Source organism: Ciconia boyciana, chromosome 2 (genome assembly GCF_034638445.1).
Source record: "Ciconia boyciana chromosome 2, ASM3463844v1, whole genome shotgun sequence".
Classification (NCBI taxonomy): Eukaryota; Metazoa; Chordata; class Aves; order Ciconiiformes; family Ciconiidae; genus Ciconia; species Ciconia boyciana.
Window position 1 is genome coordinate 50,918,190 of NC_132935.1, and position 26,149 is coordinate 50,944,338.

General features: G+C 43.2%; 1 long non-coding RNA gene across 2 annotated transcripts; it reads right to left on the reverse strand.

Moving 5' to 3' along the window:
* Positions 1–10,451: 10,451 nt before the first annotated feature.
* LOC140647697 (uncharacterized) lies at positions 10,452–26,135 on the reverse strand. 2 transcript variants are annotated; one of them, XR_012040919.1, is made up of 5 exons: positions 26,002–26,135; positions 25,261–25,338; positions 18,834–18,961; positions 17,324–17,373; positions 10,452–12,429 (listed from the first exon to the last, which is right to left on the reverse strand). It is a non-coding gene; the product is annotated as an uncharacterized lncRNA (long non-coding RNA). The 2 variants fall into 2 exon arrangements; XR_012040920.1 differs by lacking the exons at positions 17,324–17,373; positions 25,261–25,338 and having other exon boundaries at positions 18,834–18,964.
* Between the last annotated feature and the right edge of the window lie 14 nt (positions 26,136–26,149).

Here is a 26,149-nt window from a genome sequence, read left to right on the forward strand (position 1 = left end):
GGTGAGTATTCCAACTTTCTTGTGAAAATAAGCCTACAGCACAGTTATTTTTTTTCTGGGAAAAAAGAAAAAACAAAACCAAAACAAAAAACCCACTACTGACTGGAAAAAGGACATAGCAAATCAGTTTCATCAGGGCAAATAATGAATTCTCCTTCAAATGACAAGGTTGTGTCCTTGTTTTCCTTTATCCTCATAAGTATCATGTTGTAGGAAACCATTGCTGGAGTGGTGTGTTTAATTTCCACCTCCCTGTGCTTGCATATCATCTTGGATTAAGCAGGTTCATGTTTTTTAGCTGAACTGCTGTCCTTCCACTGGGAATTCATAATTTGATTCACTTTTAACACACACAAAGCATAAAAGCATGCAAATACATGATTTCTGAACCAGGAACTACAATCCTGCTTCCTTCTTTTAGTTCCATGGATGTTTCAAACAAGCTGATTTACTTGATCAAAAAATAAAGGGTGGCTGCAAAGAACACCTGGATTTATCTTTTTACTTCTTTCGGTGAATAATAAAAAGATTGAGATTTTTTTTCTTCCTCTTCCCTCCCCCCACTGTTCTCATATTTGAAGGGGCGGAGAGGTATTTTAAACTTTGAACAAATGTTAAAACTAAAACTTTAGTCTAATTAATGTCAAAAGCATTAATGCAAAGCAAATTAATTGTTTAACTTCTTTAAATATTTGGGAAAATGTGTTTACATATTGCTCCCTCCCCCATTTTCTCTGTGCTGTTTTCCTAAACATCCAAGTCACAGTCACTTACTGTACTACTGTATTGGGAGAGATAAAACACACACTGAATTTCAAAGCACACACTCATTGTTGAAATTTGTTATTCAAGCTGAATGCCTAGAGACAGTCAATAGGAAACCCTAGGTACCTGTAGTTAGGCCAGGTAAATTTGAGTCCACCTCTTCTCTCCATCCACACCTGAGAGTTACTGGAGAAAAACAAACCAAACCAAACCACAAAACATGATGAGCTGGAACAATGAACACAGTTTTGAAGATGATGTCTTTATTTTTTCCACCAACTATCACAGAACCACAGAACAGCTGAGGTTGGAAGGGATCTCTGGAGGTCTTCTGGTCCAACCCCTTTCTGCCCAAGCAGGGCCACCTAGAACCAGTTGCCCAGGACCATGTCCAGATGGCTTTTGAATATCTCCAAGGAGGGAGACTCCACAACCTCTCTGGGCAACCCATGCCAGTGGTCGGTCACCCTCACAGTTAAGAAAAGAAAAGAGGAGAGGAGAAGAAGAGGAGAGAATTTCCTGATGTTCGGAGGGAACCTCCTGTGTTTCAGTTTGTGCTTGTTACCTCAGGTCCTGTCACTGGGCACCACTGACAAGAGCCTGGCTCCGTTCTCTTTGCACCCTTCCTTCAGGTATTTATAGACATTGACTAGATCCCCCTGAGCCTTCTCTTCTCCAGGCTGAAGAGTCCCAGCTCTCTCAGGCTTTCCTCATAGGAGAGGTGCTCCAGTCCCTTCACCATCTTTGGGACCCTTTGCTGGACTCTCTCCAGTATATCCATGTCTCCCTTGTACTGGGCAGCCCAGAACTGGACCCAGCACTCCAGGTGTGGCCTCACCAGTGCTGAGTAGAGAGGAAGGATCACCTCCCTCGACCTGCTGGCAATACTTTGTAGTATGGATGTCCTGGTTTCAGCTGAGATAGAGTTAATTTTCTTTATAGTGGCTGGTATGGGGCTATGTTTTGGATTTGTGCTGAAAACAGTGTTGATAATACAGAGATGTTTTAGATGTTGCTGCACTAGTCAAGGACTTTTCAGCTTCCCATGCTCTGCCAGGTGCACAAGAAGCTGGGAGGGGACACAGCCAGGATAGTTGATCCAAACTGGCCAAAGGGCTATTCCATACCATATGACGTCATGCTCAGCATATAAAGCTGGGGAAGAAGAAGGAAGGGGGGACATTCGGAGTGATGGTGTTTGTCTTCCCAAGTAACCATTATGCGTGATGGAGCCCTGCTTTCCTGGAGATGGCTGAACACCTGCCTGCCCATGGGAAGGAGTGAATGAACTCCTTGTTTTGCTTTGCATGCGTGCACGGCTTTTGCTTTCCCTATTAAACTGTCTTTATCTCAACCCTTGAGTTTTCTCACTTTTACTCTTCTGATTCTCTCCCCCATCCCACCGGGGGGGAGTGAGCGAGCAGCCGTGTGGTGCTTAGTTGCCAGCTGGGGTTAAACCATGACAATGTAGTAAGTATTAAAATAACTGTTCCAAAAAATGAAAATACTGTATTCTGATAATATTTTTAATGTAAATTTTTGTATATACTCTAAAGCCTGTATTTTCCACTTGTGATAGAAACAGAAGCTATTAAGCTACAAAGGGACCACAGCACGTCAGAAATACTGTGATAAGGATCACTACAGGATAAAACATTGCTATCATTTTCATCATTTTCAAAGACAATGATAATGTCTTATACAACCCACACAAGTAGCATGTTGCCATACACCTTCCTACACTGCTTCCTGCATGAAATGTTCCCAACAGTGTCTTACATGGTTATAAATTAGCAGCAATCACGATAGCTCCCAGCACTATCAATCTACAGAGACACTACAAAAGTCACCTAGCATTGTACCACCAGATGTTAGGGGAGATTTCATACATCAAGTTGAATGCACAGGTGTCACCTGGAATAATTTTTGTGAGAAGATTTTGTATACCAGTTATATGCTTGTTTCCTATAAACTAATTAACACATACCTGTGGTGGCTGGTTTCTCCGTATTACAAGTTCAATGTTTTTTCCACCAGATTTCACAGTGTAGCATACAATGAAATCATTAAAACAAGTATATTTACTAAAGATTTCATGTTTTCATGAAGGAAAGAAGCCCAAGCTTTTCTTGAAGCTTGTTTCATGTGCTTTGTACTGGATTACTTCTTAGCGAAGCTGATGGATTGCCAATTCGATGGTGTCCTTTTGAGCTCCTGTAGCTTCTTCTGGGTAATTATTTTCCAAAAACTCTTACCCAGTTTTAGCATTGCCACTAATTGCATTTGGCTGTGGAGGACAGAAAGGAAGTTACAAATCACAACATACACTAACTTACCTGCTGTAGTCAATCTTATAGAGGCTGGTGTACATTTCATACTGGGACTCCCTCACTATCACTATGCAATATGCCATGCACAACTTGCCTGTCTGCCAGGTCAATGATTTCCCCTTGCAGCTTCTACTTAGCCTCTGCTAATGTTTCAATACTTGATCTTAGGATATCTGGGAATGTAAATATATGAGAACAGCAGTTCTCAACTTTTTCATGCCATACATGTCTTCTTCTTTATGTAAACTATTCTAGCAACTCTGTGTTTGCTAAAACCTCTTCTGATGTAGAGCTGGGGGAAAGACAGAAATTCCAAAACCATTTAACACAGTCCTGTGAGCAATAGTTGAAGAAACTCAAATTAAATTCTGTCCATGGGAGAAGCATTCTGAGTAAGCTAGGATGTAGAATACTTCTGTAACCAGTGTAGATCTATATTCAGGGTTTTACAAATGCAGTGTTGTTTGTGGTGGGTTTTTTTCAGTTAAAAGCCAAGAAGTTCTGTTTGGAAGAACTGCCAAAGTTTGGTACCTATTTCTTTACAACAGAGGAAAAAAAGGCATACACAGGGTTTCTCTCACATGGAATTCAAAACTTTTTTCAGTTTCACTGGCATCTAAGTGGCTATCAGAGCTTCCTGGTGAATTGAGGAGTGTCCACGTGGCCTGGTGTGCAAGACTGGCTTCTAGCGCTGCAGCGATTGTCTTTTCTTGCAATATCTAGTGAATAAATATTTTGTAGTGATTCAAGGATTATCTTTCCCTGTCTGAAGTTTAATAATAATAAAAAAATATTCTCATGTATTAGTAATAAAAAAAATCACTAACATTTGTTCATTTAAAAGGGAAGTGGAAGGTGGGCAGAAGTTTCATTCATCTGGGTTTACTGAGGAGCTGATTATGACCATCTCCACCCATGCCATGACTTTGTCAACTAACTATCCCTGGTGGCCCAACTGCCAACACACCTCTGCCAATCCTGCAGACAAGGTTCCATGAGCATTTGCTCAAATTAAAATGAGAATGGCAAGAATGGTGTCTTGCACTGTTTGCACTGAAAAAAGTACATTCAGATAGTTGTTTTTCTTTTCAGGTTTACAATACTGTCATTAATAAACCAGTTGTCACATTCTGTAAATCCTCAGCTTTTCACAGGCTCATTGCTTGATCTATCCAACGTCTATCTGCATGTCCCAGGACTCTTTCCCAGCTAGCTCAAAAACGCCTTTGAAGTATTGTGATAGCTCATGAGCACAGCGGTCTGTGCTTTGGTCCGAGTTCATTAGAGATGAAAGAAATCCACAGGACAGGGGGAAAGCAGATGGTGGCTAGGACTTCCCTGCTTTCTGGCTCTTGGGAATCAAGCAGAGAACATGAACTGTAATCCAATTAACTACACCCTTGAGGCAAAAACTAGGGAATAAGAACCAACTACTGGCAGGTCCCAGCCGGACAGGGAACCAAGAAGAATACGTCATGGGCACATCATGGTATAGAACAACAGAAGACTGCAAAGCAAGAACACTACCACTTGCATTGGTGGTGTTAACTCTGGTTAGCAGGTAACTCTGCTACTCTATGCCCACCTTGGGAAAAATAAAAACAAACATGCAATAATTAAGAAAGGAGGAAAGAAGGAATTAGGACTTCTCCTTACCTTTGGTCCATAACCTCTAAGTTAAGGACACAAATCCCAGAGCAAAAGGGAGTTGGAAGGGAGATAATGCTAACAGCAAGGATGGCTATTACCTGACATATTAAATTATCTAAAAGGCAACTTTCCCCACAAAGTTTCTTAAATGGAGACAATGCGAAGTGTTTACTTACTTGCAAGTTCTAGCAGCTACATTAAAGCCATCAATAGCATTAAGAGGTGTAAGAAAAATGGCAAAAATATCAAATTGATAGAACTAGCATTTACAGTATCAACACAGTAATGAGAAATACTTATGTAATAAGACTATCCACTTAGAAAGTGGAAGGAAACATAAGGAAACAAAGATAGGTCAGTACAGAAATGATATTCACTACTCAACTTTCTCTTTGGATTTTTTATTTCATTGGTGGCCAAAGACAGAGAGAACTTCATAAAATACACAGAACACACATAAAACTAGTATAAGACTTGAAAGGATCCGTATGCCCTTCAGTCCTTTGCCTCAAAGCAAGTGTGAGCTTTGATTTTGCCTTCACCAAGGCACATACACTTACTAGGGGAGTTTTAATCCATTCTACAGAAAAATTGTTCCAATTTACACATAAGCAAAGCACAGAAGCCATTACAACATGCTGGCATACTATCTTCCTCCCTGCTCTTCTCCTACTAAGTTTGGAAAATACTTATTTTCAAAGATAATTAATCCAAAGCCTTCTAAGCAGTAAAGGTGGACACTGCTCCTGTCCGTACTGGGGAGACCAATCCACTGCAGCAGCTTTCAGCTATCTCAGCTATACCTATGCCAGAACAGAAGAGCTGTCAGCGCACGGGCCCAGACACTGGAGCTTGATTATCTCTATTGCTACAATGGTCTCTAGCACACATCGGGAGCAGGCAGCCAGGACACAGCTAGTCCATTTTGGAAGCAAGGAGAGTCTGGCACGAATATGGTCTTGGGGACAAGAAGTGGGCTTTGGCAGTTTTGTTCACTAACAAAGAGTGAGCTCTCTCCCATGAGCTCATACCCTGTAAAGGCTTTCAGCAACCACTAGACACAAACTCAGCAATGAAATTACATCAGTAATTTAAAGTGGTAAAGATCTGATTGACTGAGTACAAAGTATGGACAACACCAGCTGCAGTCAGGTGTGACCATTCCTTTAGCCAGAGGACTTCCTCAACTCTGCCTCCACCTGTCTTCATTTAATAATAACAATAATAGTACTCGTGGTCATTGCCTCCATGACCAACCAACATATTCAACAGTTTCCCTGCAATTGGAATGGAAGCCTAAATACAATCATCCAGACTGCTCTCTTGCTGCTGCTTCAAGCGGCAATGTTGATAGGGAGAGCTTCTAGTGTGAACAGACCATACACAGAAGGGTTCACCATATTTGTTCCAGTCCTACTTGAGTCAATTACAAAACCCCTTGATCAAGAGCAAAGTATGAGTCAAAATTCTCTGGCATAAAAACTCCAGTAACGGCCTAGTTGCTGTTTGTGTTCTTTCAAATACAGCTGATGTGCGAGTTTCCAGTATCTATACAAAAAAGTTTCTGTAAAAAGTGACAAGTGAACAAAAGAATGACAAAGAAACACAAGACATATTTCAGGTGGATTTTTTTTCTGTATGAACAGGCTACCATTTCTTGCAGCAAGTGTCAAGCCTTTGTAAAGCTTTTACATCTACTTATGTATTTTTGCTATAGATTATACATTTATTTCCAAAACCAAGTATGCTTCAATGACTTAGTCAGCTTGAACCTTCCTTCTGATCCTGTTGATGTTTGGTTCAGAATTCAACATCCAATGTCCGAGACCTACACTGACTGTGCAAAAACTTTTAATGCATAAAATTGTTTCTTCATACAGTCCATATATGCAGTACTTACATATAAGTACTTAAATACTTACAGACTATATATATGTATAAAGTTAACACTTACCTTCCAAGACTGGTAGGTACCAGATGGATCTGTGTGGTGCAGTTCAGGACTCCCACTGCCATCAAAGCCCACAGTCAAGGCAGACATACCAAAAGGTCTATAGCCATTGCTTTGCGTGCAGCAGTGTGGGAAAGCTGACCAGTTTTAGCATTCCAGAAAATTAAGAAATTTACTGGCCCAATACACAAGCAAAGCACAAGACTGAAAAGGCTGGATACAGGTATTCACCATAAAACTCTTCATTTCCAATACATCAACAGCTTATTTCTGATCTTCAGAAGTTAGCTTGTGGTCAGTGTTCTAGCTGCACAACCACATTCAAGTCACACACAAGTAACTGAGACAAAACAGACATAATTGTAAAGAAACTACTCCTTGTTAAAACCACACAGACTACAGGAATTAAGACTTAATCAGATTATCCTTTAACATGATCTCAGGAACAGTCTGAACAGATTTGAAGGAACATCTCAGATGGTTGCAATCAATCAGCCTGCTCACAGGTGTTCTGCTAGTCTTTAGTATTTGAAAATAAGAATCTGTATCTGTGAGTTTTACATTCAAATTGGCCTTTCACATTGCTCTCTTCTGTAAGGGATTTTGTTGTTTTCTTTTTCAGTTTATATTTGTATCTCAAGTCTTTTATAGAGTAATATTGTTTGGTCTCTCTGCATTATTATTTCCAAATTATACGATAAAGTTCTTCACAGATCTATACATATGAGGAATGTTTGCTGGTGCTCCTTAAAATAAAAAAGCTCATAATGGAGTCTGTTATAGACCACCCAACCAGGATGAAGAGGCAGAAGAAATATTCTATAAGCAGCTGGGAGAAATCTCACAATTGCTAGGCCTAGTTCTTGTGGGGGACTTCAACTTACCAGATGTCTGCTGGAAATACCATACAGCAGAGAGGAGGTTCCTGCAGTGGGTGGCAGATAACTTCCTGACACAGCTGGTGAGTGAGCCAACTAGGGAAGGCGCCTGCTGGACCTGTTGTTTGTGAACAGAGAAGGACTTGTGGGTGATGCGACAGCTGGAAGCGGTCTTGGGCATAGCGATCACAAAATGATAGTTTTTGCTTCTTGGAGAAGTAAGGAGGGGGGTCAGCAGAACTGCCACCTTGAACTTCTGGAGAGCAGACTTTGGTCTGTTTATGAGACTGGTGGACAGAGTCCCTTGGGAAGCAGTCCTGAAGGGCAAAGGAGTCCAGGAAGGCTGGACATTCTTCAAGAAGGAAATCTTAAAGGTGTAGGAGCAGGCCGTCCCCATGTGCCAAAAGACAAGCCGTCAGGGAAGAAGAATGGCCTGGCTGAACAGAGAGCTTTGGCTGGAACTCAGGAAAAAAAGGAGAGTTTATGACCTTTGGAAGAAGGGGCAGGCAACTCGGGAGGACTACAAGGATGTCGTGAGGTTATGCAAGGAGAAAGTTAGAAGGGCCAAAGCCCAACTAGAACTTAATCTGGCTGCTGCCATAAAAGACAATAAAAAATGTTTCTATAAATACTTTAGCAGCAAAAGGAGGGCTAAGGAGAATCTCCATCCTTTATTGGATGTGGAGGGAAACGTAGTGGCAAAGGATGAGGAAAAGGCTGAGGTACTTAATGCCTTCTTTGCCTCAGTCTTTAATATTAAGACCAGTTGTTCCCTGGGTACCCAGCGCCCTGAGCTGGAAGACAGGGACAGGGAGCAGAATGAAGCCCCCAAAATCCAAGGGGAAATGGTTAGCGACCTGCTACACCACTTAGACACACACAAGTCTATGGGGCCGGATGGGATCCACCCAAGGGTACTGAGGGAGCTGGCAGAAGTGCTCACCAAGCCACTTTCCATCCTTTATCAGCAGTCCTGGCTAACCGAGGAGGTCCCAGTTGACCAGAGGTTAGCACATGTGATGCTCATCTACAAGAAGGGCTGGAAGGAGGCTCTGGGGAACTACAGGGCTGTCAGTCTGACCTCGGTGCCGGGGAAGGTTATGGAGCAGATCCTCTCGAGTGCCATCACACAGCACGTACAGGACAACCAGGTGATCAGGCCCAGTCAGCATGGGTTTATGAAAGGCAGGTCCTGCTTGACTAACCTGATCTCCTTCTGTGACAAGGTGACCTGCTTAGTGGATGAGGGGAAGGCTGTGGATATTGTCTATCTAGACTTCAGTAAAGCCTTTGACACTGTTCCCACAGCATTCTCCTGGAGAAACTGGCTGCTCATGGCTTGGATGGGCGTACGCTTCGCCGGGTGAAGAACTGGCTGGATGGCCGGGCCCAAAGAGTGGTGGTGAATGGAGTTAAATCCAGTTGGTGGCTGGTCACAAGTGGTGTTCCCCAGGGCTCTGTGTTGGGGCCAGTTCTGTTTAATATCTTTATCAATGATCTGGATGAGGGGATCGAGTGCTCCCTCAGTAAGTCTGCAGATGACACCAAGTTGTGCGGGAGTGTTGATCTGCTTGAGGGTAGGACGGCTCTACAGAGGGACCTGGACAGGCTGGATCGATGGGCTGGGGCCAATTGTATGGGGTTCAACAAGGCCAAGTGGTGGGTCCTGCACTTGGGCCACAGCAACCCCAGGCAATGCTACAGGCTTGGGGAAGAGTGGCTGGAAAGCTGCCCAGTGGAAAAGGACCTGGGGGTGTTGGTCAACAGCCAGCTGAATATGAGCCAGCAGTGTGCCCAGGTGGCCAAGAAGGCCAATAGCATCCTGGCTTGTATCAGAAACTGCGTGGCCAGCAGGACTAGGGAAGTGATTGTCCCCCTGTACATGGCACTGGTGAGGCCACACCTCGAATGCTGTGTTCAGTGTTGGGTCCCTCACTACAAGAGAGACATGGAGGTGCTGGGGCGTGTCCAGAGAAGGGCAACGAAGCTGGTGAAGGGTCTGGAGCACAAGTCTTATGGGGAGCGGCTGAGGGAACTGGGGTTGTTTAGCCTGGAGAAAAGGAGGCTGAGGGTAGACCTTCTTGCTCTCTACAACTACCTGAAAGGAGGCTGTAGAGAGGTGGGGGTCGGTCTCTTCTCACAAATAAGGACAAGCGATAGGACAAGAGGAAAAAGCCTCAAGTTGTGCCAGGGGAGGTTTAGATTGGGTATTAGGAAAAATGGCTTCACTGAAAGGGTTGTCAAGCATTGGAACAGGCTGCCCAGGGAAGTGGTTGAGTCAGACGTTTAGACGTTTAGTGGTGGACTTGGCAGTGCTAGGTTAATGGTTGGACTTGATGATCTTAAAGGTCTTTTCCAACCTAAATGATTCTATGATTCTATGGTTATTTTCTTGTGAAAAACAGTTATTGTTCTCAAGTGACATTCACTTTTTCTTTAAGAAGTCAAGCAAAGGAAACTTAACCTGACTTCCTTTTTTAACAGATAATAATAGAAACAATCGGTTTGTTTTCAATACTCAGGATCATCTGACGCTTTTAAGCGGAAACCTAAAAGTGTCCAACTGCTTACCTGCTAAGGTTGCAAAGCAGTGTGTGATATATTCTACTGTGACTGGACCTTCAAGAGTCAGTTTATGGCACTGTTAATCACTATTCTGGCACCAGCAGCCAGGTCTGCATAATCGTAATGATAAAGTCATCACAAAGACTCTTTCATTAACTAGCAACAAATTATTGTTCAAGAAGGAGCAAACCATTGCAACTTTTTTTTTTAAGTGAGAAACTGCTGAAAAAGCAATGTAGGTGAAGACAGAAACAAATTCAAAACAGCCCACAGAATTAACTTTATTCTGAGAAACAGCAATTTTAAGTACATTTCACGCCATAACAGTTTTTAAGTTTACAGAAAGTTAACTTACAGAATTAAATACGGATTTAGCCCCTCCAAAAACACATATGGAAAGTACCCTGCTCCCTACCATACCACACGTCATGGTTTTGGTATTGTACAACTCCCTCCACCCCACAGTACCAGGAAACTGGGATTACAGCACCATAATAGTGTGGAAGAAGAGAGTGTTGCTGAGGTACATCCCTATTCTTCTTCATTACAAGCTACTGTAGAAAATCCAAGGCACATTTCACATTATAACTTTCCTGACGGTAAAGTAGTTGAGTAAGGTTCCTGATTTCCCAATTTCCTAGTCAATTATTCACTCACTCGTGTAGTTCTTCGTCCTCACATTCTCCCACAAATTCACCTGGTTGTGAGGCCAGTGAAAACACTCAGCTTCCAAAAGTAAAAGATAATTTTTAATTTTTTTTAAGTTGAATCATTTTTATGACCATTACTACAAAAAGCTGAAAATTTCTTCTATCACTTGGAATCCCCTTCTTGGGGAGCAGCTCCATGTTCAGCATCAGCCAATCTAAGAGCACACTGCTATCAGAAGAGGAGATTCTCCCATCTCTTGTCCCTCACTGCATCTTTTCATTCTCTCCCTGTGTTAGGACGAGCTGTTCTGCAGCTGTTAATTCAGATCAGTGTGTTGACCCAACTCAAAACTAAATTTTTTTGACAAGCTGAGTTTTGTTTTCATCCCTTCTGAAAGCATACAAAGAGAACAGTTTCACATCCTGATAGCATGACCTAAATGGAGATTGCCACAAAAAGCAGCAGTTCTGTTCTTCCCAACCACTTCCACACAGACATTCCTGCAGCTTCCCTGAACTGGATTTAACAATCACACAACTTTGTGGCAACTCACCAAAGAAATAATTCACTTTGCATCAGATCAGTGGGTTTAGGACTATTTTCTTCAGTAGCAGCTTGCATGCACAGTAGGTTAGGTGTAACATCAAATTGTACCCTCAGTGGGTGTTAACAATGGTTTGACCACCAAAAAAGGACAGTTCCATCTCCTCCACCAACTCCTTCCTTCACTCCCCCCTTCCCTCACAGAGTTATGTGGTTCATACAGTTGCACACTGAATGAATTCAACAAGCAAATTAAGAGGGTTTTTTCTGTGAGGTTAGTGAGTTGAGTCAACTCACAAGGGGTCAAAGAAGCATCAGAAAGGGCACCAGGGAGGAGACCAAAGTGCCTAGGGTACAGCAGAGACAGGAGGAAGAAGTGCCACCACCCAGGAGCACACACTCGTATGAGAGTTTAGACTGATCTAAGTCAGCGCTACTGTGGCTCTCCTCTGTGAATCACTCCCCTTTCCCTGAGCCTCTGCTGGCTCTCACCTGAACTTGGTGACACTGCAAGAAACTTTTTCTTCCTGGCTTATCTCTCTGGCTTCCAGCCTGGCTTACTGGGCATGCCTCAGCCAGGCAGCAAAGCCAGCACAAGAGTGACAACGGAGCACTGCCCGGAGTAAGACCTTTGTCTTGCAGTGGCAACAAGCCACAACCAGGCAGTTTAGTGGTCACATGGAACTCTATGTTGAGATGAGATGTATGCTCTAGGCAGTTTTGCTAACCAATTTGCTGAGTTTCCATGCAGTTTTGCCTTCATTCATTCCTCATCTGAAGGAAAATATTCCTTGTGGAGGCAAATGTTCTCGAGTGTTAGTTCATATATGGAACAGGGGTCTCATAAACGAGACAGGCATGTCAAGAGGTAGTTTCTAGGGCAGAGGAGGAGGACGGCAGCACAGCTTCAAGCCCAAAGTTGTCTTCCAACTCTCCAGGAATATTTCCAATACCATCCTGGGTTGTTGTGTTGTATTTGATCTCTAGGTTTGCCTTTCTTGTCCTTTTCAGTCTGCCTATTGCCATTGCAACCAGCAGAGAGCAGCTTCTGCTATCCAAGTGGCTTGTCCCTCATGATGAGATGCAAACAGACCCACTTAAGAGGATTTAAAAAAAAAAAAAGGAACAACAAGTTTTAAAAATCAAAGTAATTCCCACTGGCCCCGTAAGAATCCTTCAGCTATATTCAAACCAGTTATGTAGAAACCCAAGCCTTCATATCCTAGTACCAATCTCCCAAACCACCATGTCTACCTTCACAATGTTTTTCATAAATCCAGTTTTTAAAGGACTTTTACATACTCCACACCTGCAACAGAATGAATTGTGGAGCAATAACACTAGGAAAAATAGCTGCAAAAGCCAAACAGACATGATCATCAAGTGCATACATTTTCCTCATAGTTCTTTCCTCTTGAAGCTTGGTGACAACTTTTTTTTCTATGTATCCAACAGAGCTGTATCTAGCCCTCAAATTCCTACCTGTTAGATGAGAATAAAGAAATTGTTCTTATTTCCAAAATTAACTTTAGTTATGTTATGCAGATGAGATGTTATAATAGTAAGTCTTTTCACAAGGACATTGGCAAACAGCTACGTGGAGGCTATGTCATCCTCCCCGAACAATAAATAGTAATGTTTGACATCTGTTAGGAAGGAAAAATGGTAATGTGTGGTAAACATCACAGCAAAAAGTTTCAAAGTTGCAAAAGCTGTGGTTTACAAATACAGTACAGAGAGGCAGCCCCTGAACAAAAAGCTTACAACCAAAGTAGAAAACAAAGGAAATAAGGTGGTTACAGACACAAGAGCCCAGGGAGATAGCAAGATAACACAGATAAATGTGATAAACAGTAGTCTCAGTATACTCGCTGTTTATAGGTGCAATCATGGCTAAGCTGATCTAAGAGCTAACTGCTGACAAAGAAGGGTAATGCTGCTCCACTCTTGTGTCCCAGTAATCGTCTTCCCTTGCTTGGACATCGAAACTCATCTGCTCCCAATCTGTGAAACTCAACAGGCAGAAAACTGCTTTTACAGAAAAGCAATTGTTTTTCTACTGATTTAGCTTCCTTAAACACAGAATCATAGAATGGTTTGGGTTGGAAAGGACCTTAAAGATCATCTAGTTCTAAGCCCCCTGCCATGGGCAGGGACACCTTCCACTAGACCAGGTTGCTCAAAGCCCCATCCAACCTGACCTTGAACACTTCCAGGGATGGGGCATCCACAGCTTCTCTGGGCACCCTGTTCCAGTGCCTCACCACCCTCATAGTGAAGAATTTCTTCCTTATATCTAATCTAAATCTACTGTCTTTCAGTTTAAAACCATTACCCCTTGTCCTGTCACTACATGCCCTTGTAAAAAGTCCCTCTCCAGCTTTCTTGTAGGGCCCCTTCAGGTACTGGAAGGCTGCAATAAGGTCCCTCTGGAGCCTTCTCTTCTCCAGGCTGAACAACCCCAACTCTCTCAGCCTGTCTTCATAGAAGAGGTGCTCCTGCCCTCTGATCATCTTCATGGCCCTCCTCTGGACCCGCTCCAACAGGTCCATGTCCTTCTCATGTTGGGGGCCCCAGAGCTGTACACAGTACTCCAGGTGGGGTCTCACAAGAGCGGAGTAGAGGGGGAGAATCACCTTCCTCAACCTGCTGGTCACACTTCTTCTGATGCAGCCCAGGATACGGTTGGCTTTCTGGGCTGCAAGCGCACATTGCCAGGTCATGTTGAGCTTCTCATCAACCAACACCCCCACGTCCTTCTCCTCAGGGCTGCTCTCAATCCATCCTCCGCCCAGCCTGTATTTGTGCTTGGGATTGCCCCGAGCCATGTGCAGGACCTTGCACTTGGCCTTGTTGAACTTCATGGGGTTTGCATGGGCCCACCTCTCAAGCCTGTCAAGGTCCTTCTAGATGGCATTCCTTTCCTCCAGCGTGTCGACTGCACCACACAGCTTGGTGTCATCAGCAAGCTTGCTGAGGGTGCACTCAATCCCACCGTCCATATTGCTGACAAAGATGTTAAACAGAGCTGGTCCCAATACCGACCCCAGAGGAATGCCACTCGTCACTGGTCTCCACTTGGACATCAAGCCGTTGACCACAACTCTTTGAATGTGACCATCCAGCCAATTCCTTATCCACTGAGTGGTCCATCCATCAAATCCATGTCTCTCCAATTTAGAGACAAGGATGTCATGCAGGACAGTGTCAAATGCTTTGCAGAAGTCCAGGTAGATGACATCAGTTGCTCTTCCCTTATCCACCAACACTGTAACCCCGTCATAGAAGGCCACCAAATTTGTTAGGCACGATTTGCCTGTTGAGAAGCCATGTTGGCTGTCACTAGTCACCTCCTTATTTTCCATGTGCCTTAGCATAGTTTCCAGGATGATCTGCTCCATGATACTGCCAGGCACAGAGGTGAGACTGACTGGCCTGTAGTTCCCTGGGTCTTCCTTTTTTCCCTTTTTAAAAATGGGGGTTATGTTTCCCCTTTTCCAGTCGGTGGGAACTTGACTGGACTGCCATAACTTCTCAAATACGATGGATAGTGGCTTAGCAACTTCATGCACCAGTTCCCTCAGGACCCACAGGTACATCTCATCAGGTGCCACGGACTTGTGCACCTTCAGGTTCCTTATGTGGTCTCAAACCTGATCTTCTCCTACAGTGGGCTGTTCTTCATTCTCCCAGTCCCTGCCTTTGCCTCCTGTGACTTGGGCGGTGTAGCTAGAGCACTTGTTGGTGAAGACTGAGGCAAAAAAGTTGTTGAGTACATCAGCCTTCTCCATATCCTGGGTAACCAGGTCTCCCGTTTTCTTCTGGAGAGGGCCCACATTTTCCTTAGTCTTCCTTTTATCACCAATGTACCTATAGAAGCTTTTCTTGTTGCCCTTGACGTCCCTGGCCATGATAATTCTATCAGGGCTTTAGCTTTCCTAACCTGATCCCTGGCTTCTTGGATAATTTATCTGCATTCCTCCCAGGCTACCTGTCCTTGCTTCCACCCTCTGTAGCCTTCCTTTTTGTGTTTGAGTTTGTCCAGGAGCTCCTTGTTCATCCATGCAGGCCTCCTGGTGTTTTTGCCTGACTTCCTCTTCATTGGGGTGCATCGCTCCTGAGCTTGAGGAGGTGATCCTTGAATATTAACCAGCTTTCTTGGGCCCCTCTTCCCTCCAGGGCTTTATCCCATGGTACTCCACCAACCAGATCCCTGAAAAGGCCAAAGTCTGTTCTCCTGAAGTCCAGGGTAGTGAGCTTGCTGTGTGCCCTCCTCGGTGCCCTAAGGATCTTGAACTCCACCATTTCATGGTCACTGCAGCCAAGGCTGCCCTTGAGTTTCACATTCCCCACCAGCCCCTCCTTGTTGGTGAGAACAAGGTCCAGCATAGCACCTCTCTTTGTTGGCTCCTCTATCACTTGGAGAAGGAAGTTATCATCAACACATTCCAGGAACCTCCTGGATTGCTTATGCCCTGCTGTGTTGTCCCTCCAACAGATATCAGGCTGGTTGAAGTCCCCCATGAGAACCAGGGCTTGTGAATGTGAGGCTGCTCCTATCTGTCTATAGAGGGCCTCATCTGCTCGGTCTTCCTGGTTGGGTGGCCTGTAGCAGACCCCCACTATAATGTCACCTGTCCCTGCCCTCCCTTTAATCCTGACCCATAAGCTCTCGTTGGCTCCTCATCCATCCCTAGGCAGAGCTCCACACACTCCAGCTGGTCACTGACATAGAGGGTGACACCCCCTCCTCATCTCCCCTGCCTGTCCTTCCTAAAGAGCCTGTATCCTTCCATTCCAACACTCCAGTCATAGGAGCTGTCCCACCACGTCTTCATGATGCCAATAAGATCACAGCCCTGCAGGCATGCGCATGTCTCTACCTCCTCTTGTTTGTTCTCCATGCTACGTACATTTGCATAGAGGCATTTAAGCTGGGCCCCCAATGAAGCCGACTTCCTGGCTGGAGTGGCTGGAATTCCTTCCTGCTGCTCTTCAGTTGCTCTCCTGCTGACTTGTGATCCTTCTCCAGGCTATGGGCATCTATTGCTGGCACTGGCATCAAACTGGTAGGAGTGGGATGGATTGAGGTTTCCCTCCCCTGGCAACTTCAGTTTAAATCTCTCTCACCAGCTTGGCAAGCCTATGACCGAGCAAGCTTAACATCTCATGTTAGCAAGCCTAACATCTCACTACAAGATCAGATGAGTAAAAGTCATGGCACAGGAGACAGAGTGGGAACATGTGGCCACGAGTGTAGAGGGGAGTGAAGGAAAAACATGCCTTTTGATAACAGCTAGCTGTGAGGTTTACTTAGCTATAAGATAATGCCAGACTGCAACTTAAATGCTGTCACTGATTTCGTAGGTATTTTTGTAGGGAAGAGTTTTGAAGGTAGACAATGACGTAGCATGGACATTTATGAGAAGCTCCTTTCATATCCACAGGTAGAAAGAAAGATGAAGACAGCTGCTTTGAAAACTTCTAAGAAAGACTAACGGAAAGGATGTTAGGGTCAATATCTCAAGGGGAGGTAAGAACTTTGTTTCTTTTTCGGTTGGTTTGAAACCCAGCGTTTCCCCTCATAAAACTTTTTTCTTAGAAGACACAAATCAATGAATGTTGAAAAGGAAAGAAAAACTGACCAGCACTGTGTCAGGTCTGACAATGGGCTGAAGAAAATAAATTAACAATATGATCAATGATAAATAAACTAGGATTTTGAGCTGAAAGTCTCAAGCGTGACCGAAATAGCACATAAGCATCCCCTCCCTCCTTTGCTTTCTTAGTCTTCCTCAAAGATGCTCTCCTACCAACACTAAGGAATTGATGCAAAAGAAGGCTTACAGGAACACACTAGTCCTTTTCTTGCAGAAATTTATCATCTTATCCAGCACTCAAGAAAGAAAAGTTCTTTGAGTACACTACATACAAAACTCATCCCTTTTTTGCACTACTTCCTTGTGATAAATATTTTCCCTGTCACTTACCTAAGACCAAAGCTTTGCTACATCACAGCCAATGTCAAACTTCTCGGTTTCTGTGGCGATTTTATGTAAAGTACACAGAGGGTAAAATATTACATAAATGAATGCAGAAAACTGTACATTATTTTAAAAAGACATAAGCTGGTATCTTTAGGCATTTAGGAAGAATAACAGACTATGGTTTCATACTTCTATTATAAAATGTTTGCTCTTTAAAAAATTCCAAACCAACAGGTGCATGCAATCTACCCATCAATTCTACTTGTTTTAGAGCTCATATAATTTCCATTTTAAATAGGCCAGCAAAAGTTTTCATAGACAATTTCTTGTTACATTTTCAATCCATTACAAGTTTTGTCCTCTGTTCTAGCCCTACACTTTATTACTTTGCTTACAAAAATTAGGTCTGAACCAATAAATATCAATGAACATAGGAGGTTTCATCTGCTTCTCTTCTCCAGATTTGACCACTATCTCTTCCAGTTGGCTCTCCTCGTCACAATTTCTGATGAATTTCAGTTTTTTGTTTCCTATCCCTAGAGACCAAAATGACCTCTATTCTTGATTCATGGGTTATAATTTCTTGTCCATGCCAGTGTCTAAGCAACTTTTCAAGCTGATGCTGACCAAACACTATGAGGAAGTCTGGGAAAGACAAACTTCAATGAAAAATAAAATCTATACTTAATATTTTCAATAAACACATAAACCCTGAATTGTACAAAACAGAATTATTCCAAACTGAATTATTCCTGATAGCTAAATCAGCAGGGTAAGTTGATGCATCACATATGCCAGAATCAAAGGCCCACTTGGAATAAGTAGGAAAGAATGTAGCATTTAGAAAACTGCATAATGAATTTATTTGAGCAACAGTACCTTATTCCTGCAAAAAGATATACACACTAATATGTGAACATATTTAGAAAGTTATGCAAAATCACATTTTATCATTATTGAAGATGAGTAGTATTTAATAATAAAGTGTAGATTACATTATTGAACAAAAGACTTCTTTTTTATTCTTATAGAATCAATAAAAGAGAGTCATAAGTATTATTATGGCCCACATTCCCATCAGCAAAGCTTCTAAGTAGTCTTTTAATTTAGAATTTTTGTTACTGATATCCAGAACAAACTCAACTTGATTTTCAAATGAATTTAATAGTAAGATACACTGCTATTTTACTTGCAAAATAATATGTAGCAATTATGGAATAACACTGTGATACTTTTCTAAAGTATCTTTTTAAACTAGAGTCATGCTTTAAAATTTCATGCTGAATAAAAGGAAAAGATGGAGAGTGGTAAAAAGCATTGCTACATCCTTAAAGCAAAATAAATACTAGAAATCAACAGTTACTATTTTTTTCTGGTTTCATATGTTGCTTAGAGAAAACTATAGTTGATTCCTCTTTGTAGGGTAGTTCAAAGGCAGTTTACCTATTTCTAGAACACATCCCTTGTTGCCCTCATTCTAAAACAAGGGAAGACCAAGGCCTGTAGTTCCTACCTTGCAAATACCAACGTCTCCCCATGGATGCAATCTCCTGTTTTGTACAGCAGACCTCCTGTACCCTGGGACCCTCTTCTCACAGACTGCACTCATACGAAGCATCTTCCTTCTCCTCCCTTTTGCTCCTGCTTGAAAAGAAACACACATACATAGATACATATTCTACATATATATATCTTTTATATATATATGTTTACAGTAATGCAAGTTAGAGACAGTACCATTCCAAGCAACCATTCATTGTACATGCACAGTCTATGTTAGAAATTTGAACTAGATAAAGGAAACATTTCAAAATGTCAGTTATTTTTTGTAGTGATTTTCTTGGCTCTTGAATATACATACGTACTTGGTTACTGTATTTCCACTGATGATGGGACTACTCAGGACAGAAAGGCATAAATGAGTAAACTTTCACAGGAAAGGAGGTTTGGCCTTCAGTGAATCATGGGCATTTTGAGCAGTCCTGATGACTAAATTACTGCATACATACCAAATACAGAAATGGGGACAAAGAAATGGGGCCATGTCTGGAAGGATGAATACCATGGTACAAACAATGATGTGATATGTGTTCAACAGAAGTTTATTTTGGTTCCTTTTTAAACATTATAAAATATGAATATGCTATATCTGTCATTCCAAGCTAAGAGTAAAATGTGTGCATCATGTGTATAAGAAATGTTATAGACCCTCACTCTACAACTGGATCTCCAGTCATCATAATTTTATCCTTTAAAATACTTGAAAAGTGGAAGAGAGCAAGCAAGAAGCAAGAATCCCACAGACATTAAAAGTGGAAAACAATAAATGTTAATTCAATACAACAAGATTTTAGTTAGAGGATATTCTCCCAAATTGGTTTCAAGCACAGTAATACTCACAAAGCATATTTACCTAAATGTGAGTATATTGTTTCTTTTGCTGTGCTTTGTTGCCACTGAGGTGCTGTGTAATAGAAATGGCACCACTGGTTATTAACAGTGACAAGACTATCTCTATAATCTATTTTTCGTCAAATATAACTGTATTCCCTGCTTTGTATTTCATTGTATAATCTATTATTTTTTATTCATCAAAAGAATTAATCTTTTAAGATTTTAAGACCTTCTGATAAAATACACATTGACTTTGAGATAGACTATATAGAAAGTTAAAGAACACAATGTTAAATGGCTATTTATTGTTCTTCTATGATTTAAAAAGCAATATATAGAGTATATGAACAAAGAAAGCAGACAGAATAGAACAAAACCAAATGTTGTTTATGTGAGACAGCAGCAGGATTGGAGCATGGAGCTCTGCCTTGGGATGGATGAGGAGTCAACTGGGAGCTGCTGGGGCAGACCAACATGGGCAAAGTTGTTCTGGGTGTCTGCTACAGACTCCCTGATCAGGAAGAAGTAGAGGAGGCCTTCTTCAGACAGTGGGAAGAAACTTCATGTTTGCAGGCCCTGATCCTCATGAGGGACTTTAACCATCCTGGTATCTGCTGGAGGAGCAGCAGAGCATGGCACAAGCAATGCAAAAGGTTTGGGGACTGCATTGATTGACAAATCCCTAACAAAGGTGATTGAGGAGCCAACAAAGAGGGGTGCTCTGCTGGACCTTCACACTTACAAACAAGGAAGGGCTGGTTGGGGATGTGAAGGTCTGGGGCAGCCTTGGTTGCAATGACCATGAGAAGGTGGAGATCAGGATCCCAAGGGGAAGGAACAAAGCAAAAAGCAGGATCACAGCCCTGGATTTCAGGAGACCAGAATTTGGCCCATTCAGGGACCTGCTTGAAAGAGTCCCACAGGATGTGGCCCTGGAAGAAAAGAGATCCAAGAGAGATGGTCAATTTTCAAAGATCAGCTCCTCCAAACTCAAGAATGGTCCACCCCAACTTGCAGGAAATTGAGCAAGGAGGCCTGCAGGGATGAACAAGGAGCTCCTGACAAAACCCAAACATAAAACAGAAGCATACCAGAGGTGGAAGCAGGGACAGGTGACCTGGAGCAATACAGAGACACTGTCTGAGCATGCAGGGAGGGGAGAGCAGTGAATATTTTATCTCAACCTTAGTAAGGTTTTAGACAGTTATCTCCCATCACATTCTCATAGGCAAACTGAAGTACAGACTAAATAAATGTACAGTGAGGTTTACTGAAAACTAGCTGAACTGCCAGGCTCCTAGTGTTGTGGTCAGTGGCACAGAGTCCAGCTGGGGGCCAGTCAGTAGTGATATATCTCAGCAGTCAATACTGGGTCAATACTGGGGCCAATACTGTTTAACTTCTTCATTAATGACCTGGATGACAGCAGACCCTCAGTAAGTTTGCACATGTTACAAGACTGGGAGTCGTTGAAATACCAGATGGTTGTGCTGCTGTTCAGAGGGACCACAACAGGTTGAAGAAATGGGCAGACACAAACCTCGTGGAGTTCAACAAGGAGAAGTGCAAAGTCCTGCACGTGGGGAGGAACAACCCCATGCACCAGCACATGCTGGGGGCCGACCAGCTGGAAAGCAGCTTGGCAGAAAAGGCCCTGGGGGTCCTGGTGGACAAAGGGATTGTGAGCCAGCAATGTGCCCTTCCAGCAAAGGCCAACAGCATCCTGGGCAGCATTGGGAGCAGCACTGCTAGCAAAATGAGGGAGGTCTTCTTTAGGTCATGGGATCAGGCTCGCTGAAAGAAAATTGCACTTGATATAATTATCTTTCTATATTTCCTCAGCAAGTTGTTGATTAAGATTGTGACAAATAAGGTAGAAGTATTGTCCTGTAGCCGTTCAGTCATCTCCTCATGTCCTTCATAGTTATGTCCCTCATGACCATGTCTTCTGTGTCTTAGAAACACAGAAGGCAGAAGCTGAAGATGACGCAGATGTGACAGAAGTGAGAGTCCCCAGAAGCATCTCCAGAAGAACAGTATACCTCTCCATTGCAAATGTGTTGCCTTTAACAGAGATGAATATTCAGATCATCAAGATAATTGCCACCTTTTCTTCAACACTGCTTGGCAGTGCCTTCTCGTATTTATCTTTTCTGCTTTGCTTTTGACATTCAAAAAATGAGGAAGTTAGTGAACTACAATGCCTTCCTTCTGTGTCCTAAAATAAAATATTAACCTCTAAGAATTCTTGAAGAATTTTCAGCTCTAAGGAGGCTTAGATTAGATGTTCTGCTATTCTATATTTATAGCATACGTTCCTAGTAGCTGGAGATTCCCTTTTGAAGAATAAAATCAGGACACAGACAGATTTTCTCACCACAGCTGTTGCACTTACTCCCATTAGTGCAAACTGCTGAACCTGCTGTGAGTTTCTTTATTCTAAACATTGATATTTGTAGACTAAAATGACAGATACTAGAATAAAAATTTAGCATCCCAATGATTTTTTTCTGGGTTTGTTATTGCCCCTCTGGAACATGGCAGAGCCACTGATATCCCTGTAGTGTGCAGTGCTGTTTGGGTACTTCACTTTATATCAGAACATATAGGCTTGCATTTCAGGTGCTACTTCTTATTAATATTCTCTACAATAGCCAGTGCAGAATATAAATGGCAACATTGAAAAAATCAGACAAGAAGCTGACAGAATAAATTGAAGACAAATTTATCCTGTTAGTGTGATCTCTTCTAGGAAGCAAAAAGCACCATTTACCCTACCAAGAGTCTGATATTATTGTGTATTTTGATAACAAATTACTGTTTATTAAATAATCTGAACCATTTTCAAGACTCAATTCTCTCCTATTCCAGAGAATTTATGGAAACTTGGATAATAAAAATGGCAGAAAATACAGACAGAAGCTGAAGATCACTTACCATTTTTTCTCAGAATTGTTAGAAAACTGGATCACTGCAAATATTATAGGTTTCTCCAAAACTAAATTAATTCCTCTGCAATGAGGAATTTTGACACAATCCTGAGAAGACTAAAATTGCTCTACTGTTAGCACTTCATTTCAAACAGATAGATTTCTCTAGAAACTAAATGTTAATGCTTTCCAGACCCTAGTCTCAGGAACTGTGTCTTTACCTACTACTTGTTACTGAGAAATATGAGTTGGAAACATGGGGAAAAAATCCTTCAGAAAAGTGCCCATCCTTCTCTATCTGCATTCTTTTCTCTCCAAAAAATGACATACTGAACTGCACATCAACAAAAAAGACACTACACTGACAAAAGTTGGAACAGAAGTGGAAGAAGATCTGACTGAAACATATTTGCATTTGAAACTCTTGGTGATGATCTAGATTTATGCATCTAAATTACAATTAAATAATGTTAAGGTTGTGAGTAACTCACAAGAGCAAAGAAATGTTCAATTAAAGAGAAAATATACCATATGTCCTTTGATATCTAGGCATATTGCAGTGCATTAAGAAAGTCGTAAAAGAGACACCCTGTTGTGGTTATGTGTTCTGAGACATGTGGCACATTTCCATTGTAGCTATCTATTTCCCTGCTTGTATGCATCTGTGCATTATTTAAATGTTGATGTGAGTGTGAATTTCCCTTTCCACGGTAAAAAATGGAGCTGCGGACTCTTTCTTCATTGTTTCTTTAGCTCTGTTGCTATTTATGAATATGGAAGTCCAAAATTTTAAACATATGAATGAAAAGTCATCACAAAGTGGAATAAATGGATTTAATCATCAGACCAAATTAGGCAAAAGAGATGGTTTTAGTTGTTATGAATGAATGATCTTATGTGTTTGTCTTCCTCTAAAAACAGTTGAAGACCAAACATTGTTCTCCCACATTTTGCATGGAAATAGGAATGTACTAAAAATATTTAATTCTCATATTTAATTTGGACCACTTTGGGGAAATACAGTGGGCAATTACTCCTTTCATTTTAAGGCTCCTCACCTGTGGCTTCCCACAAGACTTATTTTTCTCCTCTACTCAAAACCAACCTGAAAATGTGTGAGAATAAGATGGAACGTTCAGATCTTAAAAGCAGTATTTATGTGGCTGACATCTAACCCACGCTGTCTCAAAAGCTGTGATCACCAAGACACCCTAATGCAAAATATTTTATAAACAGTGGTTGGGTAACCGGAGGATGAGAGCAAGGTCAGTTATACTTTTGGGAAGAGAAAAACATTTTTCGGAATTCCCAGTGTTCAGAGTATTTCATGAGAACATGTTTGCCCTCCAGTTGCTGAAGATGCCTGAAGTCTCGGGATGCTTTCAGACACCTCACCAGTTCGCCAGAGCCAAGCAGGTACTTCTGCTAAAGAAGTTAAGTCCTCGTGATTCTATTTGCAGCTGGCTAGGAGATGGTACCTTCCGATTACATGCTGATTTGGCCACAGCTGTCTTGCATTCTTCATTCTTAGGATTCTTTGTTGTCATTTGTAATAGCTACAAATAGTATCAATTTGAGCACAGAGCTATTACAACAGTTATCCTATGAGTTCACTCCAAGAACATACAATAATAACCATGAATCACCATGAAGCATATCAACTTTAGAAAAAATAGGTTTCTTCAACCCTTTCTTTTTTTGCTTTTGGTGTCCTACAAATATGATAGTGCTGATGATGATAAAGCGTGTGGGAGACAGAAAGAATACCCCTACTAGTACAAAAAATGGACCCAGATACCATAGTGATGAGTGAAATGGTTAGAAACACAAACAGCCTAATGGATATGCTGGCAAAATTCCTCCTTAGCATGACCTACAGTGCAAGGACTGGGCCAGAGATGTTTTCTGGAGAGGAGAGCAAGCCAGATTAACATCACATCAACTCAGGGTCCTGTATAATCTGAAGAGATGGGGCAGAAGCAGCACCATTCTGGTGACAGACAGCATCAAGCCCAGGTGGTGGGCCCTGGGAGAGGGGGATGCTGTAGGAATGCAAGAACAGCTTGGAGCTGGCAGCCTGGGAACTGGTTGTCAAGGGAAAAAAGCAGGGAGAGATGGGCAGTCACAGTCAATCCTAGGACAGCAGGGCCAGGAAGAGCAATCTCCATGGGGCTGGGGAAAGGAGCCAGCCTAGAAACAGTCTGAGGAGAGAGCATGCCAGTTGGGAAGCAGCTGTACAGCCACGGGGTGGCCACGGATGCCACTGACAAATGTGTGCTGTAACCAAAAGGGTTAGGGCTTGAGGGAAGAGCCAGGGACTTCAGCCAGGAACAGCTGAGAAACGGAGCAAGCAATGCACCCAGTAAGGAATGAGATTCACGTTTTGTGGTGTGGTGTCATATCACTGAGTAGTGTCCCATCAGCCACAGACCGCAAGAGCAGAAATTATTTTAAAAAAGGCCACAGCTTGGGAAGGAGACAGTACTCACAGCCTGCAGTGTAGCACTGAAAAGCACACAGGCTGAGCAAGCGATGTGCCTGGGAAAAAGCAGATTTAAAATGTTTTAGTGGGGGATTTTCGACTTTACTGTACCAATTCCCCTTTGAAACTCTCACCCTTTGTAAAGAACTTAGACTTTGCACACTTGTACATGAGGGTCTGCAGCGAAACCGAGATTCCCTCCAGTGGCCGCACTGAAAAAAAACCAAGGCTGATTTTAGCACTTTCAGCGTCTATAGTGTATTTAAAGTTGCAGCGGTTACTGCTTCTCCTTGCTCCGTTTCGTTCTCACGCCAGGGAAGCTGCGGCCGCTGAGGTCGGTAGGGCAAGCCGCCCCACACCAACGAGCTCGGGGTCACACAGCTGCTCCCCTCCAACTTTTTCCTCCTGGTTTGTTTTTCCTCCCCACCTGTCAGCGTTGCCAGCAGCAGCAGCACAGGCGCTGCCGAAGGAGCGGCACAGCAAACGGCAAAAGCGTCTCTGCGGCAGCGGCACCCCCCCCGGCGGTCAGCGCCGGGCCCGCGCCTGCCAACTCCCCTCACGGGCGGGCCCGATGGTACCGCGCCGAAACCGCCGCGGCCTCGCTAGGGGAGCACAGGACCGGCAGCCGCCACCGCCTCTCGGCGCTTCCCTGAGGTGGCTCGCTCGTTCCCCCCGCCCCGCCCCGCGCGGCCGCCAGAGCGGGCTGCCCGGGTGCAACCAACTGTCGCGGTGGGTAGAGGGGGGAGGAGAGCGCGAGGCTCGGCACAGCCGGAGCGCGTCCCTTTAACGTGCGCACCACAGCGCTCCCATCCCCCCCGCCGGCCGTACCACTTCGCTGCCTGTCCGGCGCCGAGGCGCGACGGGCAGGAACGTACCAACGCCGCGAAGTGAAAGGGGTAGCCAAGAAGGTCGCGTGACAAGGGGAGGTCATGTTCAAACGGCGCCGCGCCGACTCTCGGTCCCGTTGTTTTGGCCGAGCGGTGCGAGGCGGCCACGGCCTCATCGGAGCTCCCCCTCGCAGCG